This window comes from Pinus tabuliformis, chromosome 4_2 (genome assembly GCF_031772625.1).
Source record: "Pinus tabuliformis cultivar Carrire ecotype Pingquan chromosome 4_2, CPIR1, whole genome shotgun sequence".
NCBI classification, from domain to species: domain Eukaryota; kingdom Viridiplantae; phylum Streptophyta; class Pinopsida; order Pinales; family Pinaceae; genus Pinus; species Pinus tabuliformis.
This window is the reverse complement of record NC_142304.1, coordinates 640,841,996-640,854,818: the sequence shown is the minus strand read 5'-3', so window position 1 is coordinate 640,854,818 and position 12,823 is coordinate 640,841,996.

The following is a 12,823-nucleotide window of genomic DNA, read 5'->3' as shown; positions in this document are numbered from 1 at the left end:
TGTACTAGACTAGACATTGCACATGCAGTGGGAGTATTGAGCAGGTTTATGTCAAAACCAGGGAAGGAGCACTGGACAACAGTGAAACGGGTTTCCAGGTATTTGTGTGGCACTAGTGATTATGGTTTGTGCTACCAAGGAAGACCAGGATTGGACAGAGTGTTGGATATTCATGGCTTTGTTGATGCAGACTGGGCTGGAGATCTGGATCAGAGAAGATCTACAAGTGGGTATGTGTTTAACCTATTTGGAGGTGCAGTCAGTTGGATGAGTAAGAAACAATCTATAATGGCACTATCAACTACAGAGGCAGAATACATGGCAGCCACTCATGCAAGCAAGGAAGTAGTTTGGTTGCAAAGATTGTGTTCAAGTATGGGGTTAGTACAAGAAGCTATAAGGATAGACTGTGACAGCCAAAGTGCAATTTTCTTGGCAAAGAACCCTGCATATCATTCAAAGACAAAGCACATTGATGTTCAGTATCACTTTGTGAGGGATATGATAGAAGAAAAAAAGGTGTTGCTTGTAAAGGTGGACACTTTGAAGAATACTGCAGATGCATTGACAAAATCTTTGAGCTCTGAGAAGTTCTCTTGGTGTAGAGAGACAATGGGCATTTCAGGGCTGGGAAAATGACTAAGCTCTCTTGTGGCCCCCTGTGGAAATAAAACAACAAGTGGGAGAATGTTGGGTTGTGTTATATTCTTTCCACGTAGTTAACAGGGGGTTTGAGGGGCACCCGTAACCCCACTTTATGGGGTCCAGGGCAGCGCCTCGAAAAATTTTGGTTTTGGACCATATGTTAGGTTAGGCAGACCCACCTATGGTTTTGTGCATGATTTTTGCACATGTTTTTTGGACGCACAGGTTTTTGGTCCATGGTATTGGATGCAATGGTTTTCGGTCCATGGTATTGGATGCTTCGGCATGTATAAATATGTATTGTAACATTGAAAGGAACATAATGAAAAATCAAGCTGGTAGTCCCGGTTTTGGGATCCAAGGGAAAATCGCTGTGTATATGTGTTTTATGTGTTATGATCTCACATTGTTTATTTTCTGTGTTTTAGAATTTGTATGCAGGTAATTTCTAACGAGGTTAAAACCTACATCTACCACCTGTCCTTCACATTTACTCACTGCCCTTTTAACTAAGCCATCCCCTTGGGATGATGACCCTCCGTTCCTTCTCGCTCTAGCTCTCATTAACTCACACATGCTTTCAGCTACTCTTACCATGAGTCCTCCTTCATTGTCCTACCACTTGCTGGCATCATTCTACCTACTCTCCTGCTGGCCCCCCTGCCTTCCTCGATGTCTTCCTTTCTTGGCTCGACTAGCCTTCTCTCGGGGCTTGCTCCTTCCCTGCCCTATCCTTCCACCTACCCTTCCCACTGTCCTCTCCCTCCACTTCCCAAATTTATTCATGTCCTTACACTCGTGTGGACGGTGTCTACCATTTCCCCGTCCCATCTCTGCTGGCCCACCTCCTTTGCATTGCTACACCCCGATCGGGGGTTATATATATATATATATATATATATATATATATATATATATATATGAGTATTTTTTTCTTACAAATAACTAATCAAAACATATAGATGTGTATATATGACTTTTTGTCTCATAAATAATTTGATTAGTTTTGAGAATTCTTTATTAAATATTTATATAGATAAATTTATTTGAAATTATAAATATTAGCATAATTATATTAATAAATGTGGTTGAGATACTCCAATAGCCAACATTTTCTATATTTTATATGGAAATCATCTTTTGAAAATTAAACCAATATTTACATTGGCATTGTTGATATCATTAATAATATTAATTAAATGTTATTAATGTTAATGTAATATAAAACATTGTTGGATTTTCACTCACCTCGGAATTGATCAAGTGGATTAACCACCAATTTGATAATTGTTTGGAAGTTGTGGACTAACCACCAATTTGATAATGGTTTGGAAGTTTACTACTGCCCACAGGTTTTGGGGTAATGGATTTGCTTAACATAAAACCTAATATTAAAAACTAAAACTTAATATTATTATAAAAACACTTATAAACCTAATATAATAAAAACACAAAGACTAATATTCTTAAAATGTTGAATTATAAAAACCCAATATTATAAAATATTGTAAATCTGAATTATAAAAATTTAATATTATAAAAATGTTGAAGCCAATATAGGTATAGGGTTCACATAATTTCTTCCCCCATGGTTTACAATGTTGGCGAACAATAGTTGAGAAAAATATCTCTTCACTATTGTAGCTTACATGTAATTTGCACATTCAAAATATAGTGAATTAAAGCAAAGTTGTAATTTCAAGGTGATTGATCATGCAGATTTATTTATTTGAAGAAGCAAACATGTAAAAAAATAATAATTACCTGCATGATGAACAAGGCTAATGAAACAAAAATTATCAGAATGGAACCTATTAGCCAATATTTATTATGAATGTTGGAATTAGTTGACATTACACTTGTAGATGTGTTAGGGTACTGATGATGTGGAGAACAAAGCATGCAAACAATAGGACATTTTTATGAGTCACCAAACACTACTCCCTCAAAGCACAAAATTGTTTGTACTATATTTCTTGACTACCTACAACAATAAAGATTTTCCATCAAGGCCATAAAATAAAGTAATTGATTGCAACGACTACCGCAATTATGTTACTTGAAGGTAATAATGTGTTTTGATTACCAAATAGAATAGAAATAATGAACATCATAACTGAAAGAACATTACTTAGTGCACACATAGATGTTGAAGATGTTAATTTCAAACCCAAGTAGTAGAATTTCTGGTTGGTTACAGGTGTGTAGACATGTATTCAGAGTGTTCCATATCTAATTAAAATATTCGCTAATCATTTCCATGGACTTAAATGTTATTGGGGACTTCAAGAAATCAAAAAGGTTGTGGTGTTTACACAATTATTCAATCATTCAATAACTAAACAAGAAAGGCATAAATAGAAACAGAAATGCACATATTAACACAAGAAATTTACGTGGTAAAACCATGACAATGTGTCAAGGAAACGCCCATGGGGCTAAGGGATTGGAAATATTTATTAATCAAAGATGATTCTCCAAGATAGAGCCTCTTGGGAATTCACCAATTTAATATGGGTTTCTCCTCCATTACATAACTCCGATTCATTATGAATCTTGTTACAAAACAAATTGGCAGTAAAAATAATATTTTATCCATAATTACATTATTTTTTGTCACATTTGACAAACTCCACCTTGATACAAATTTTCATAATCCCTTGTCGACGCCCATTCATCATCTCTTCTGCAACCCAAGAGAATCCAAACATCATCACATCGTCTCTATTGTAACTAGGTTTGTGAATATGTCTGCATAATTCTCCTGTGTATGGACGTTCTTGAGAGCTACTTTTCCTCCATCGATCACATGCCTTAGAAAAGTATTCCTTACATCAATGTGCTTGGTCTTGCTATGATAAGTTGGATTTGTAGCTAAATGAATAGCACTCTGACTGTCACAAAATGCATTCACTTTCTCTTGCATCCTTCCAATCTCATCAAGTAGACCTTTCAACTAGATTGCTTCTTTACTGGCACTTGAGGAAGTTATATACTCTACCTTGCTGGTGGATAAAGCAATTGTTTCTTGAAGCTTTGACATCTAACTAATTGTTCCACCTGCAAGAGTAAAGACATAAACTGTAGTAGATCTCATTTTTTCCAAATCGCCTACATAATTAGCGTCCACATATCTTCGGATTGATCCTTCACTACCATTGAAGATGGTGCAATGGTCAATTGTGCCTCTTAAATACTGAAGCACCCATTTCACTTATCACCAATGTTCTTCTCCTGGATTTTCCATGGACTTGCTAACAACTCCAACTACATGTGAAATGTCAGGTCTTGTAGATACTATTGCATATATTAAGTTTCCTACAACATTTGCATATGGTACACAAGACATATACTTTTTTTCTTCATTAGTTTTCGGACACAAAACCAAAGTAATTTTAAAATGGGAGGCTAATGGAACGTTAACAGGTTTCACATTGTTCATACCAGAAGGTAAAAAATCGAAGATGCATCCTAAAGAACCGAAGGTGCATACTAAAAATTAAAAATTTTGGATTTTCAAGTACTCTTTCCACATACTTCTACTGTGATAACCAAAGCTTTCCATTTTTCCTGTCTCTGTGTATCTCCATGCCCAAGATATGTTTTTCCGCTACAAGATCCTTCATATCAAACATCCTAAAGAAATGAGCGTTTAATCTGTTGATCTCTTCCATGCTTTTGCTTTCAATAAGAATATCGTCAACATACAAAACCAAGATAATGAATATGTCATTGAAACTCTTGAAGTATACACAATGATCATACTCACTTCTAATAAATTTCTAGCTCACAATGAAGAAGTCAAACTTCTTGTACCATTGCTTGGGCGACTGCCTCAGGCCATAAAATGATTTCATGAGATTGCAAACTAATCTTCTAATACAATCTTGTACAAAACCTTCTAGTTTTTCCATATAAATCTCTTCATCCAAATCACCATGTAGAAAAGTTGTTCTAACGTCTAACTGTTCTAACTCAAAGTCAGGTAATGTAATTAGTGCCAACACAGTACAAATAGAAACAAGTTTTATGACTGGTGAAAAAATCTCATGATAGTGAATACCTTCAACCTAAGAATAACCTTTTGCAACCAACCTTGCCTTATACCTCTCGATATTGCCATCATCATTTCACTTCAACTTGAAGATCCATTTTCATTCAACAACACTTCTCCCTTAAAGAAGTTTTACAAGATCACAGGTTTTTTTCTTGGCTAAGGAATCCATTTCTTTGTCCATATACTTTTTCCAATTGCTTGTTATCTGCGTCATCTCTTGCTTACTGATAACAATAAGGTTCCTCATATTTAGTAATTAATGTAAAATATGAAGCAGAATCTTCATACCTTTTGGGTGTTTTTCTTTCCCTTATAGACCTTCTTAGAGTGACTAGTTGTTGAACTGGTTTTGGAACAACAATAGTTTCCTTTGCATCTTCTTCACTTTTTTCTTCAGAAGTCTCTCCTTCCAATCATCTTTCTGAAGAAAGGTCTAGCCTCCAACTGGATTTGTTGATTTGGCGATACCTTTTCCTATTCAACTTTTTCAACATCTGATTTTAGAAGAGAAGATTCATCAAATGTTACATCTCTACTAATGACTATCTTTCGTGAAGAAGGATCCCACAACTTATATCCTTTCACCGCATAGTCATACCCAACAAAGACATGAAATTTTGATTTTGGATCAAATTTTGAGTGTTAATTTTTAGGAATAAGAGCATAGGCATCACAAAATGTGAATAATCACAAGATTGACCCAACCAAACTTCTTCAGGAGTTTTACAATTAATTGCAACTGAAGGTGACTTGTTAACTAAATAACAAGCAATAGATATTGCTTCTACCCACAAGTCATTTTGAAGGTTAGCATTGTTGATCATGGTTCTCGCTTTTTCCATAAGAGTCTGATTCATACGTTCAGCAACACCATTTTGCTGAGGAGTTTTATATCTAACAATCCCTTCATCCTTACAGTATTGTTCATAATTATAGAGAAGTAAATTCACTGCCATTGTCAGTTCTCAAAAATTTAATTAATTTGTCTACTTATTTTCCACCATTGATGTAAATTGTTTAAAAACATAAAATACATAATCTTTCCTTTTTAACATATAAACCCAAATATTCTAGGAGAAATAATCAATAAACATTAAGAAATATAATGCACCTCTATATGATATAGTGGGAGATGATCCCCATAAATCAGAATGAACATAGTCCAAAAATTCTTTACTATTATGACTTCCACTTTTAAATCTTTGTTTAAGTTGTTTTCCATATATATAATGTTTATAGAAATCCAACTTCAAGGATTTCAAATCAGGAAGCAATTTGCAGTTCATCAGTACCTGAAGATCTTTCTCGCTCATGTGGCCCAATCGTTGATGCCATAGGCAAGTACATTCTTATTCTTTCTCTGACACAAAAACTGCCTCACCGACCTCAATACTTCCTTTAAGTTTGTAAATATTTCCGACCTTTTCTGCCTTCATAACAACCAGAGCGCCTTTTGAGACTTTCAGCACTCCATTATGACCTGTAAACGTGTAACCATCCGAGTCCAACACTCCTAAAGAAATCAAGTTTTTCCTTAATTCAAGTTCACGTCTAACATCAGTTAATTTTCTAACTATATTATCAAACATTTTAACTTTGATATTTCCCATCCCAACAATCTAACAAGATACATTATTACCGATAAACATAGAACTATCATTTATAGATTCATATCAAGTAGACCTATTTCTCTGTGGACTCATGTGATGAGAAGCACCAGAGTCTAACAACCAATTTTCAACATTCTGAGAGACATTACAAACAGGTAAAGCTTCATCTATTATTCCTACTTTAGCAGATAAAACATAATCAACCATACCCTAAATCAAACTGATTTGCTTCCTTCTTCTGGTTTTTAGACTCTTTCTGTTTCCAACAGTCTTTCCCAAGGAGTCCAATTTTGTTGCAATATTAGCATTTAGATTTACACTTCTTACCCTTTGATTTTGATTTGGAAGAACCCCTTTCTTTTTCTCCTCTTTCCCTTGACCAACCTTTGTTTATCATGGCTTCTGGTGCAGATGTTTCAATACTGAATTTCCTCCATACTTCTTCAGATTCAAATTTCGAAGAATCAACAGTGCTCAAACTAAGTGAAGTTACGAAGTGGTCCCATGACTCGGGCAAAGAACACAACAAGGTTATAGCTTTGTCTTCTTCCTGAATTTTAACTTCCATATCAAACAATTGGCAAATAAGTGTATCAAAAACATTTAAATGTTCTGCAATTTTTGTACCCTCCTTCATCTGAAAACTGTACAATTGTCTTTTCAAATAAATTTTGTTGGTTAACAATTTTTTCATATACAATTTTTCCATTCTTTCCCACAAACTTGTTACTGAACATTCTTCAACAATATTGAAGAGAACTTCATCTGCTAGGCATAACCTTATGGTACTGAGAGCTCGAGCATCCAAGTCCTTCTAGTGCAAATCTGTCATGCTAGCAAGTTTCTTCTTCACCCTCTCTAATGCTTTGTGCAACCCTTGTTGCACAAGAAAATCCCTAACTTTCAGTTTCCATAAAGCAAAGTTGTTCTTGCCGGTGGATTTCTCCACCTCGAACTTTGCATTTGTCATTTTGGCTATTTCTTCGTACAAACCTTTCTACTATGGTTTCCTAGTTTCCCTTCTTTCTTCAACTTCTGGCTAGGGTTTAAAAAAAGACTTGATTTCTTTTCTTTAGCTAGGGTTTCCTTAAAAAAAAAAAAAATCTTTCAATTTCAAGAACTTGTCTTTAAACCCTATTTAATTTCCTAAAATTTTCACCCGACAATTTTCACACAGAAAACCCTCTTCGATGAATTTGTCTTTAAACCCTATTCAGATTTCATAAGAATAACTCTATTGCAAAAAACACTGTAAATTTCTTATTTTTGTTTAAAAAAAATTATACCTTAATTTCTTCTTCTCGGCTCCTTAAGGAATGTTGCTCTTACACAGCACCCTCGTTCCTTTTTTCGACTAAGCTTCCTCTTCTAGGACTTGACGTCCCTGCAGTTCTTCACCAACCAGCAAACCAACGATGACCTTGGCATTAAAAAATTGGTGGCAGAGCGTTCTTCCTTTCTCGATGATTGCAATCTCTCTTTTGGGCTCTGACAGATTTGGTGCAACTACTTTCTCCAGCGACAGTGTCAGATTTTGAGACTTCTCTAATGGTTCTATGCATTAGCATAATCCCTCTGCAACTCTGCGATGTGAGGCATGATAATCCCTTGCTCCTATGTGGCACTTTGTCATTTTCCAGACTGAATCAAAAAACAATTTTCTATTTTTCAACGGCGATCGCTCCTCGACGTCAATAACATCTCTATCTAGCGGCTCTGATGCAAGGCTCTTTAATTGACAATGACAACTCTTCAACAATTGACAGACAGTAACGATTCTTATGCTGCATTTGACTGGACTCAAACTCGACAGTGCATTTTTGAAAAATAAATTTATTTTGCTACCCTCACGACTTTGATGGCAGATTTCTCTCATAGCTCCGATGGAAAATTTCTCTCACCAATTAGCTATGATACCACTTGTTGGGGACTTCAAGAAATCAATAAGGTTGTAGGGTTTACAGATTTATGCAATCATTCAATAACTGAATAAGAAAGACATAAATAGAAACATAAAGGCACATATTAACACAAGAAATTTATATGGTAAAACCTTGACAATGTGTCAAGGAAACCTCCATGTGACAAGGGATTAGAAATATTTATTAATCAAAGATCATTATCCATGATATAGCATCTCGGGCATTCACCTATTTAATATGGGCTTCTCCTCCATTACATAACTCCTATTCGTTATGAACCTTATTACAAAACTAATTGGCAGTAAAAATAAGATTTTACCCATATTTACATCATTTGTTGTCACATTTCAACAAATGTAAATATGGAAGGGACAATACTGTAAAAGGAAGAAAAAGGGTTGAATTATGAAATGGTACATTCCATAACAAACGCAATACACAAATTTGTCCGTGTATTGAAAATGTGAGTCTAGGTCGCACTTTCCTTCAACTAATTGCAGGTTGTTAACAAATGAGCTGATTATCTAGCTAGGCATTGAGTACAAAGTTTGTTAAGAAAATCTAGAAGGATATGCATGAATACAATATATTTACCTTTCAATGAAAAAGAAAAAGGAGCATGGACAATGGTAGGACCAGAGTGGCTATATATAACAAGTGCAAAGTTATTCATAACTCTTAAGTTCCACCACTCTAGTCTACCTACTTTCTCTTCATTTTTTGTTATTATTATATCCATCCTATTTCTATGTCTATCCAAATCCATATTCCAATGGCACACCAAACAACCGGTAACAATGGTAATGCTTCTGCTACTTCCTCCTCCTCCTCTATGGCCTCATGTTCTTCCCTGATTTCTTATAATAGCTACAATTTTTTTATCAATCATCGTGGCCTTGATGTTTTTATCTATACTGTATTCTTAATTCCTGTGGGTTGCGAGTTTTTCTGGAAAAACCAGAACTGGAAGTTGGGCAAAATATTACTCCTCAAATACTACATGCCATCGAAACCTCCTTCATCCACATCACCATTTTCTCATTAATTATGTGAAATCAAAATGGTGTCTAGATGAACTATTGCACATGTTGAAGGCATTTCAGTCGAGGTCGAATGAGGTTACTATTATTCCTCTCTTGTATGGTCTCAAGCCTTTGGAGCTCTAATGGAACAGTAAAGGACTGCATGTTGAAGTCCTAAGCAATCATGAAAAGAAGCAGTGATTCAACTTCAATACAATTCAGAATTGGAGATGCGCTCTTTTTGAGGCCATAGAAATAAGTGGTATCGATTTGGAGGCATTTAATGGGTGGGGACCTATTGAAGCCCCGAAAATCGAGTCTACAACAAGGGGGAATACCCGCCCGGTCCGGACCTTGGTTGGAAGTTCCTTTTCCGTTTGGTATAGTGGGTCTGATTGGGGATATCAGACCAATTTCCCAATTTGAGTGTGTGTGTGAGAAAGATGAATATTTCTGTTTCTAACAGTTTCTAAATGGAATACTTCTACTCTAATTCTAACCTAATAATAAGGGAACTGTATTCTAATAACAGGAATATGTAAATCTACACTGACCCAGGGTGTGATTTTCTTCTATGCGATCTAAAATGATTTCAAACAACAACTGGTAATAAAGATCATTCAGCTATTATGAGAAAAGAATTCAATGAAGATGAACCACTTCGTATAAGAAGTTAGACGAAACGGTTGTGAAAAACATATCGCATAATGAGCTATTCATACGCTAAGCATAAATAAATAGCTATCACCGTACAAAAGTGCCAAATGATAACTCAGGCATTCATACATTAATATATAAATAACTGGAATGAGCATCACTTTAACACAAGGCATAAATAGTTAAGATATAGAAATACCATTTATAACTAGTCCTACTCATGAGCTTCAAGAGATCACGATTTATCTCTCCTTGATCAAATATCCACTAAGAGTACAAAAGTGCAACATCAGTAGCAGATATCAAATGCAAACATTAATAAATCTTGTTCCATTCATTCATCAAAACCTCCTCAGAGGGTACAAAAGTGCATGTTCTGGGATAAGTTTTTGATAAATTTCAGGACCCTTCTCTAAATGCATGAGAAGGGTTTAAATACTACTAACTAATTCTAAAAATAAATTATTACAAAAATAAAGGATGCGGTTTAAATGACCGTCCTCTTTTCAGGAAAATAAAACAAAATTAAAGCTAAAATTAAATCTAACACTAAACTACTTCTTTATTTGGTCCTTGAAATCGCACGCATGCAGCATCTGTTTGAGCAGAGTCGGCTGGCTGACTTCCGCTTTTAGCTGAGCTGAGAAAACAGAATCGACAAGAGCTGGCACCATTTTTTCAGCCGAATTAATGATGCACTTCACAGTCATCCATTGGCTATGTGGCTTTACCAAGTAAGCCCAGTAATAATCCTAGTTCAACTTGGTTAATCCTTGAATTGCTTTTGCCTTTTCTTGAGCTCTCTATTTCCAATCTACCTGTAGTTTTACTTTCTTGAGATTTTCGGGACTTGCAGGTGACTGGGCAACTAGCAGCTTTCCTTTTCTAGAAATTTTTCTCAGCGATGCGCGATTAGTGCTAGGCACTAATCGTGCATCTTAAACTGCCTTCGTTTCTTGATCCGGGTTTCCTTGATGCATTTTTTGCCTTTTGCGCTTTTTCCTTCCCACAAATATAAAGTTTAAAATTTGTAAAAATAATACTTCTGTGAACTCTTGACCTTTAGTCTTAAACTGTTTGTTTCTGATTTCTGCGCTGTCTAGTATCCACTTCACCATGTCTGTATATGGGAGGATTTTTGGCCTTGCTGCTATCCGGTGTAAGAATGAGCAAGCTAGCTCTGACAGGGATGCTTCTGAAGAACCATTTGAGCCCGTGGTAGCAGTAACTTCCATTACCCTAGGATTCTCCTCTTCGAGCAGATTATACATACTTTCCCACGTAGCTATTCTTGCGTCTCTATTATAGGCCATGTCTGTATATAAGGTTGCCATTTCCTTCTCTTCTGAGCTCGGGGCTTTGCCTTTCTTTCCCATTGCAACCTGTGTAATGCTTTGTATCGGCCTCTGTCCTTCGTTCCTGCAATTCACAAGTGAAGCGAAAATGAATGACAACGAAGGGTGATGGGAAAAGTTTTAAATGCCGTAGACATATCAAGCATACCACCTTACGTGAAATGATTCTTTCGATAAGCACGCACCCATAATCCATTATAACTGGAAACTACCTCATTTATTAGTATTAAAGCGCATAACCACGTGTCATCTTAAGGAAAATACTTTTCTTGAATAACGTGCCCGAAAGATCTGCGATGAAGCGATTTTGCGATTTTCTTCACAACATCGCAAAATTGCAATATCGCAAAAATCGATCGTTCATGACATCGCATTATAGTATTATCGTTGCATTGCGAAATCGCAATATCACAAATTGCAGAAATGTTATATATGACAGACTTCGTTAACCCGTTTCCTGTGAGATGCGATCTTGCGATCGACGTTATCTCATATCGGTAAATTATAAAGTGTTTCATGTAAATTGTGCTGAATGCGATGCGATATTTGTTTTATTATCGCATATCGCGATATCGCAAATGTTGGCATTGTGCTTGTAAGGTGGCATCCCGCTATCTTATGCGATGCGATATTTCCTAAGGAAAGATTTTAACTTACCTTATCATAAAACTTAGATTTCTTAGGATTTTCCAAGGGGGTTTCCTAAGTTTATGATGGTAATTTTATTCAAAAAGGAAATTTAAACACTACTTTGATTTTTTAGATTTTTAACTAAGGGTCACCATTTATTTAGTATTAGGGATAACACTAAATAAAAAGGGGTGTTGTTGCTGGCCACAACAATTGGCGATTCACTTGGAAGAACTAGTTATCTCTGCTGCTTTTTGATTTTTCAAAACTTCCAAAACAGAAAATTTTCCAGAAAGTTAAACTTTATTATAGAAAGAAAAAGTACATTCTATTCTGACCTGTTAATGGCATTTTGTTTCAACTATTTTCGACTTTAATTATTTCCTGCCTCAAGCTAGTACTTGTATTTACATCAGTCATTACTTGGTTTGTAAAGATAAAACAAAGTCTTCTCTGTAAACCAGTTTTAAATATGCTCATTGTCGTAGGTAGAGCCTCTGCTGCCAGCAGGTGTTTATAGCCTCGACAGGGTTACTTGTTACCCAACAATGATCCTGTGTCCTACTTAAAGAAACCCACAATTCTCAAAGAAGAATCCATATCCACACTTTCTTCTTTCATTTTCGTTTTATTCTTAGAGAGCAATGTCTTGGTTTGATAGCCAATTTATGACATGGTCATTCATTGATTTATAGCTTTATTGAACAAGCTGGCTCGTGATGAGACCCCTTGCCTTTTGATTGCAACAAACTTGAGTCTTTGCGTTGCTGTGGTATGCAGTATTGGCAAAGTCAGCAAGCTATAATATCTGTGATTATGATAAGCCGACTTGTGATGAGACCTCTCACTCTTTAAGATAAAGTGTATCCTTGGATTGTTCCTCTGAAAGTTGTGATTTCCTTAGTAGGTTGGAAGTCATTGTTTC